Source organism: Macaca fascicularis, chromosome 3 (genome assembly GCF_037993035.2).
Source record: "Macaca fascicularis isolate 582-1 chromosome 3, T2T-MFA8v1.1".
NCBI lineage: Eukaryota > Metazoa > Chordata > Mammalia > Primates > Cercopithecidae > Macaca > Macaca fascicularis.
Window position 1 is genome coordinate 177,176,248 of NC_088377.1, and position 8,554 is coordinate 177,184,801.

The 8,554-nt window shown below is 40.9% G+C and overlaps 1 protein-coding gene across 6 annotated transcripts in view; it reads right to left on the bottom strand.

Moving 5' to 3' along the window:
- The window catches only part of CNOT4 (CCR4-NOT transcription complex subunit 4), a 143,710-nt gene extending 135,495 nt beyond the window's left edge, over positions 1-8,215 (bottom strand). For all 6 annotated transcript variants that reach the window (XM_005550856.4, XM_005550854.4, XM_005550855.4 and 3 more), the window contains exon 1: positions 8,002-8,215. The gene's annotated coding sequence lies outside the window, so the exon portion shown is untranslated. The remainder of the gene's footprint in view (positions 1-8,001) is intronic.
- Between the last annotated feature and the right edge of the window lie 339 nt (positions 8,216-8,554).

The following is an 8,554-nucleotide window of genomic DNA, read 5'->3' on the forward strand; positions in this document are numbered from 1 at the left end:
TGGCCCCTACCAAGTGCTTGCTCATTCTTTACTGTGGTCTAAATGTCTCCTCCACAACTTATATTGAAATTTAATTGCCAGTGTGATGGTATTATGAGGTGAGGCCATTAAGAGGTGATTAGGCTATGAGGGCTCTACCCTCATCCGTGATAATGCCATAGTAATGGAAGTAGGTTCCTGATAAAAAAAAAAGTCCTGCCCTCTCTGTTCTTGTTCTCTTGCTCTTCTACCTTACACCATGGGATGACATAGCATGAAGGCCCTTGCCAGATGCCAGCACCATGTTCTGGTTCTTCTCAGTCTCCAAAACCTTGAGCCAAATACATTTCTGTTGATTATAAGTATCCAGTCTGTGGTATTCTGTTATAGCAGCATAAAATGGACAAAGACAAGCTTCTATCCCCTATATAGAACGTACATAATGTTCTCCTTCTGGAGATGCTAGCCTATACAATCTTTATCCAAGTCTCATCTTCTTCAGGAAGCCTCACTCCTACAACTTCAGTCTGAAGATATCCCTATACTAACAGACTGGACTCATACTACATGTAGCACACATTATTTGTACACTGCTTTGGACAGTGCTAATTATATCATTATGAAAGTATTCCTGACAAGATAAATTCTACGAAGAGGTTGTGCCAAATTTTCCAAGAAGTGGTTCCATAAGCAAAGTCTATTTGAAAAATTGATTAAGGCCGGGTGCAGTGGCTCAGGCCTGTAATCTCAACACTTTGGGAGGCCAAAGCAGGTGGATCACCTGAGGTGAGGAGTTTGAGACCAGCCTGGCCAACATGATGAAACCTTGTCTCTACTAAAAATACAAAAACTTAGCTAGGTGTGGTGGCGGGCACCTGTAATCCCAGCTACTCAGGAGACTGAGGCAGGCGAGTCGCTTGAACCCAGGAGGTGAAGGTTGCAGTGAGCCGAGATCATACCACTGTACTCCAGCCTGAACAACAAGAAAACTCCATCTCAAAAAAAAAAAAAAAGGAAAAAGAAAAGTTGATTAAATAATCCCGATTGTGGATCACACCTATGATCCTAGCACTTTGGGAGGCTGAGGCAGGCAGATGACCTGAGGTCAGGAGTTCAAGACCAGCCTGGCCAACATGGTGAAACCCTGTCTCTACCAAAAATATAAAAATTAGCTGGGCATGGTGGCACACGCCTGTAGTTTCAGCTACTCAGGAGGCTGAGGCAGGAGAACTGCTTGAACCCAGGAGGCAGAGGTTGCAGTGAGCTGGGATGGCACCACTGCCACTCCAGCCCGGGTGACAGAGTGAGACACCATCTCAAAATAAATAAATAAAGACATTTTATTATATCATGGCATAGTGGCTCACACCTGCAATCCTAGCACTTTGGGAGGCTAAGAGGATCACTTAAGCCCAGAAGTTTGAGACTACCCTGGGCAACAGGGTGAGACCCCATTTCCACAAAAAATAAGAAAATTAGCTGGGTATGGTCCCATGCCTGTAGTCAGAGTAACCTGAGAGGCTGAGGTGGGAGAACTGCTTGAACCCAGGAGTTCAAGGCTACAATGAGCTAGGATCGTGCCACTGCACTCCAGCCTGGGCAACAAAGACTATCTCAAAAGAAAAAAAAAAGAAAAAAAAAGTTCTAGTATGAATGAAACAAAGTAATGACTAAGATTTAATACTCTTTGAAGCTGAGTAACAGCTACATGGTGGTTCATATCTACTTTTGTACTTGTTTAAAAATACCAAAAGTTCCTTTTTTAAAAAGTACTAATAACGTCTTTATATCACTTTAAATGACAAAACCAAAATATAACATTTTCTTTACCCAAGGAATATGTAGGTCCCTACTGGCAGTAAGAAAAATGTTTGCAGAAAGATTTAATGCAGAATCCTAATTCTCATCTAAGAATTAATAAAAGTTGGAGGAAAAAATATAATCACACAGACGGGATTTCCATGAAAAGAAAAATTAATCCTAACAACTAAAAGCAACACTGTTTATATTATAAATCTTCATTCAATTAGAGAATTCACAAGAGGGTCCACCCAAATAATAGATGAAAATTTAAAACTTCAGAAAAAATCTTAAGCAAAACATGGGAGGCAGAAAATAAAGGGGAAAAAAAGGAAAAAAGTTGCTACAACCAATGTTCAATAACCCGAATCAGTCAACGTTATTTTAGAAAATTCACAATCTGAAAACACCTAATGCTCTAAGGGAATGGATTAAAAAGTTCTTAAATAATCAGAAAATTAGCACTTCCACTCTATTCCAAAGACTGAAAAACATGCTTAGAAAATTTCAGATATTTGGATTAATGACCATGTATATGTTTGTTGCTATCAAGAAATGCTCCACCCCTTTGAAATTTCAGTCTAACTGCTTTTCAAAATTCAATCACTATTTTGCTGACATCATTCACTAATTGCTTCCAAAAGCGGTAATATAATATCTACTAATTTTTTTTTTCTTTTTTTTTTTAGACAAAGTCTTACTCCGTCTCCCAGGCTGGAGTACAATGGCACAATCTCAGATCACTGCAACCTCTGACTCACAAGTTCAAGTGATTCTCCTGCCTCAGCCTCCCGAGGAGCTGGGATTACAGGTACATGCCACCACACTCAGCTAATTTTTGTATTTTTAGTAGAGATGGGGTTTCACCATGTTGGCCAGGCTGGTCTCGAACTCCTGACCTCGTGATCGGCCCACCTGGGCCTCCCAAAGTGCTGGGATTACAGGCGTGAGTCACCGTGCCTAGTCACATCTACTATTTTTAAGTGAAAGCATTTTATTCTACTAATTACACTGCTTTTTTGCCTTGACATTTTTTCCAAACTGGTTTTAGGCATATCCACAAGCCAATTTTGATTATTTTGATTTCAAATTCTACTCCATAATTGCTTTAAAACTCAAGAGGTGAGATTTTAGTAGCCATACTTTTAAAAAGTTATTTTTGAACAGTTATCTGACATACACACCTATACAAATAGCAAGACTTACCCTAACAGCAATATACCATCTGCCCATCACCCAAAGCAATTAAAGCTTAAAACAAGACAACTCTCCTGTATGAACAGAGTTTAATAATAAAGAAGTCATACTTGAGGCCGGGCACAGTGGCTCACACCTGTAATCTAGCACTTTGGGAGGCTGAGGCAGGCAGATCATGAGGTCAGGAGTTCGAAACCAGCCTGGCCAACATGGTGAAACCCCTGTCTCTACTAAAAATACAAAAATTAGCTGGGTGTGGTGGCGGGCATTTGTAATCCCAGCTACTTGGGAGGCTGAGGCAGAAATGCTTGAACCCGGGGGGCAGAGGCTGCAGTGAGCCAAGATCACACAGCTACACTCCAGCCTGGGTGACAGAGCAAGAGTCCGTCTCGGGAGGGGGGTAAAGAAAAAATTCCATACTCAGAAATAAACCTGTTAAGAGGAAAAATAAACTTATACTCAAACCGTGTTATACCATCCTTAAAGTTAGGTTTTCCTACCAAATAAATGTAACCATCTTCTTTTTGGTAGCTTGTAATTTCTCTCTTCTGATAAACGAAAAATATGCTACTAAAATCTAAGTACTAAAATCTAAGGGGCCAAAATAGTGGTGAAATTTTCTATAAACTTCATAATTAAATAATAAAAGAATCATATCATACAAAAGACATGTGTTGGCCAGGTGCAGTGGCTCACGCCTGTAATCCCAGCACTTTGGGAGGCCGAGGCAGGCAGACCACGAAGTCAGGATATCTAGACCATCCTGGCTAAAACGGTGAAACCCCGTCTCTACTAAAAATACAAAAAAAATTAGCTGGGCGTGGTGGCGGGCGCCTGTATTCCCAGCTACTAGGGAGGCTGAGGCAGGAGAATGGTGTCAACCCGGGAGGTGGAGCTTGCAGTGAGCAGAGATTGTGCCATTGCGCTCCAGCCTGGGCGACAGAGCAAAACTCCGTCTCAAAAAAAAAAAGAAATGTATCACAGAACCAGTTAGATTCTATTATAGAAGAAAAGTTGACATTTACCACATAATCTTTTCTAATAAAGAAGTCCACATAACAAGATTAAAAACAATTGTGAAGTTCTTTTGGAAAACCACTAAACGCATGATTAAAAAGTCCCACATATCTTCTTTCCTTGCATTACAAAAATAACTGGGTAAATTATGCTAGCTTTTTAACTTGCGTACTCCACTTTTGAGAAAAATATGAATATACTATAATCTTTAAAATATTGAGGATATTGCCACCTTTTATTCAGGAATGGATATTTGCAGATTTTTCCTAATATCTTTGAGGTAACATAAAACATTACAAAATCTCAGAATGTGTTAAACAAGTTTTATCCAATACATGCTATTCCAGTGGGATAAAAACCATTTACAAGTTCCATTTAGATTAAGAAATCCTTTGAGAAAAGTATGTAGTACATTCTAGTTATACTGTTTCTAGAACAGCAAAAATCTCTATAACCTATTTCCCTACTATTTTCTTCAGAACCTGAATGTAATGTAACTTCCTTCACAAAGAGTCAAGACAGTATTATAGTTACTGTGAGAGAGCTAACTAACTGAATTTTCACCAGAGGCTGAAGTTTTCACAAATTAAAACCATTTTACTTAAATGATCTATAAAAATAATAACACTAAGGTCAAATATATTTAATTGAGTACTATTTGCAGTCACATTAGAAAATTTAATTTTAGGCCCAGCATGGTGGCTCACGCCTGTAATCCCAACCCTTTGGGAGGCCAAGGTGGACAGATCACGAGATCAGGAGTTTGAGACCAGACTGACCAACATGGTAAAACCCCGTCTCTACTAAAAATACAAAACTTAGCCGAGCGAGCTGGCGCACGCCTGTAATCCCAGCTATTCAAGAGACTGAGGCAGGAGAATCGCTTGAACCCGGGAGGCAGAGGTTGCAGTGAGCCCAGATCGCACCACTGCACTCCAGTCTGGGTAACAGAGTGAGACTTTGTCTCAAAAAAAAAAGAGAGAGAAAGAAAAGAAAATTTAATATTTTTCTCACACAAAACAACAAAAAGATAAATTTATTAAACTGAAGAATATAGATTCCTTTTAAAGCCAAGAGTAGAGTGGGGAAAAAAGGGAAGATTTCTAAATCCAAACTGCTTAAACTGATAAGATTTTTTTTATTCCTTTAAAGCACACAAAATCATTTTTAAAATAAAACTCCCTTAAAGCTAGGAGTTCATCCTCTGGCAACACCCTCTTTCTTTAACAAAGTAATGAGTTGCAAGTTATCGCTAGTACTCCCTTTTAGACTCAAGTTGAAGGGCAATACAAAAACAATTTTATTTTTCTGTACTTCGTTATTTGAGTATAACTGTCTCATCCTAATTTTATAATAGGCCAACTTTAAGCGATTCATATTCGAAACATTCTTACAGAAATAATCTATTGATCTCAAGAATTCTACTATTGAACCTGGTAGAAAGTATTCCAAATTATCAAAAGAAACCATGAAAGTATGAAGCTGTAGCGTTCATAACGTTAGATCAAAAAACTTAAACCACACAAAAATATTTAGAAATCTCAGCTCCCTATTTCTTATCAAAATACTAAAGAACTTTAGATGTCTTCTTTAAACGTACTAAAGATACAAAAGTAAATTCCTTTTGACTTCAGAGGGCCGAAATGAAGAATTCGGTAACTGCAAGCAAAAAGTATGAGGGGAGAAAATTACTTGAGAAAATATTTCGTGAGACAAACACCATTTAAAAAAAAAAAAAAAAAAGACGTATTAAAATCATTTACTCCCTTCTACCAGACAAACAGTCCTCTCCTAGAACTCAACTGCTTACAATTCAGCCAAGTATGATTGCCAAGAGTTTCTAAACCTGTGTTAGGATTGTTCAAAGTGGAAAGCTTCTCCACCAGTGTATTACAACAACAAAAAGTATATTTTTTAGAGTTAAAGATCAACAATTAAATACACTCCTCTGATAAACTTAATGTAAGCGATTTAAAAAAAAAAAACTCAAGTTGTAACTTAGGACAAAGTTTGCTATATAAATTGCTTGCAGTTCTAAGAGTATTTATTTGGTCCCCCAAATTGGGGCTTAAGTGGCTGAAAGAAAAAAGTTTTATAGACAGGTTTTCTAACCTTAGTTTACATTTGGTAAAACAGACCATTTATCACAATCAAGTGAACATAATGCCAAATGTTAAGATTCCAAATTTTACAGGTAAAATTTGTAAAAATTACAATAACCCACTAATGGACTGCCACATGAGACTGTCACTGATGTTCAACATTTTTACATATATCTTAAGAATGCAATGTCATGTATGTCATGTTCAAACTTGGGATGTATGTATTTGCACTATGTAATCCTGGTTGCTTTTCTGGTAATTCTTTATCTCACAGTGGTCTGATTATAGCCAGGGCTGCTTCTTCTCATTATACCATTAGTCAGTATATCTTAATTTTGCTTTCACCAAAACATGGACATCATAAGCCACCTCTTGCTTCTAGTTTTCTGCTTTTTACTGTAGATAACAATGACAGTGAGTTCTACCAAATGCATGTATGTGCACAGCTTTGTCATTCTTTTCCCAGCCCCCTTCTTTTCTATGAGAAAAATACGAGAAACTTAGGTTTATATAAAAACATCGATTTTTCTTTTGCATACATACCTAATGGATTTTCAAGAGAAGACAATTTATTCAGATAACTATCATCCTAGAAATGTCAAGAGAACTTCCCAAATCCAAAAATAAGAAGTAAATCTGATAATAACTGGAAAGGAAATTTCCACTCAAATCATAAATAAAATGTCATCAATTAAGCTGAACATCAATAAAACTCAGTCAAAAATCAAGTCTCAATACAGAACCCACATATAACCCACATATAATCAAAATATCACTTATATTTGCTGGCGGAGTTCACAGATGAATTCTGTATGTGCGCCAAATTTATCTTATTTTGAATTGCTGGGGTTAATATTAGTATAAATCAGAGCCCACACGAAGTGTCCTGGGCAGAGACAATCCAAAGAACGCTTAGTAGCATGGTAAAAACCGGTCCAAAATGAAAAAAAAAGAAAAGAAAAAAGCCACGTCCTAACACAACAGAGCGAATAAGCGACAAATAGATCACTGAAAGCAAAACGAAAACGGTCCCCTCCGGAGTAGACTGAATAAAAGATCTTTACTCATAACGTTTAATACTATCCGACCTCACTTCATTCACTTCCCAACTTCCTTTACTTTTCAAGGGCCACCACGGGGCATCCCTTTTTCTGGAAGTGTATATGGAAAGGATCTGTACAGGAAAGAGGGAAGGAACGGACAATTCTCAAGAAGGCTAAGAAACAGGTGGGTTAGCAGGAGCAGAAGCATAATCTAGACACTTAAGGGGCAGCTTTAAGATGACAGATGTGGTGGAAGGAAAGACTGCAAATCGGAAGAAGCCCTAGTGTGGCAGATACACTGTGGGCTGATTGCAAGCACCAAAGGGGGGCAAAGGCTAACTCCAGAGTGGTAGCAGTGGAGCAAAAAACAAGCAGCAGGACGGGTGGGCAATGAGCAGTGGGATTAACGAGCAGCAGCAGCAACACGGGTCAGAGTGGAAGTGATGGCTTTGGTCTTGGGAGACGGGGGCCAGTGGGAAAGGACGTCAGACAGGGAATAGGGGGTTGGGGAAACAAGGAGGACTGAGACCTAAGAATCCTGCCCCTATGAAAATGCAGGGGGCAAAGCTGGAGACCAAAAGCCGCCTCGGCTCCCCAATTAAAGAAATTCTCGAAGGAGAGTCGCTGCTTGCCGCCGCGCTGCCTTCTGACCCGCTCGCTTTTCCTGATGGTAACTGCTGTGGCGTAAAGAGGAGAGGGAGGAAGAGGAGGAGGAGGAAGAAGACCAAGGAGGAGGAGGGTGAAGATGAGGCGGGGGGTGGGGAGAAAGGGGGGTGCGGCCTGTACAGTCCCAGCGAAGCCTCCGCTCTCTCGTAGCCGGTCAGCCCCGGGTTTCCCCTAAGCCCAGCCCCGCATAGACTCACCCGCCTGCCTTGCCTCGCTTTTCCCTCAGCCGACTCCACGCGCTGCCGCGTCCTCACAAGAAACCACCGAACGAGCGTCGGGGAAAAAACTCTTCAGAACCGGGCCTGATTGCTTCAGCGAGTCCGACCTTTACGGCTGAGAGAGAGACTCTCAGCTTTCGGTGGGTTCCACAGCCAGACGGGCCACCATCTTACATTAGGGTAAGACTCCTCCGGCCTCCCGTGCGCAGGCGCACGCCGATCCGGCCAGGAGGGGCGGGGGAGGGGCGGGAGGAGCGGCGGGCGGCTGAGTGGGAGGTTGCGGTGGCCGCTCCCGCAGCACCCTGGGAGTTGGAGTCCTCGGAGGGTAACCGCCCAGGGGCACGCCGGGAGTTGAAGTCCTCTCTCAGAGGGCGGAGGAGATCGCCCACCTCACGTGGCTGCTGGACTGAGCCTTTCTTCGTGTTTTGCTTCCTTCTCTGCGCGCGTGTGCTACTTCAATGTCATTTGGTCGGCGGTTTTCACTAGTCATTCTGTGTCCTCGGTGTTTTTGGAAATGTGCGACCCCAAGACT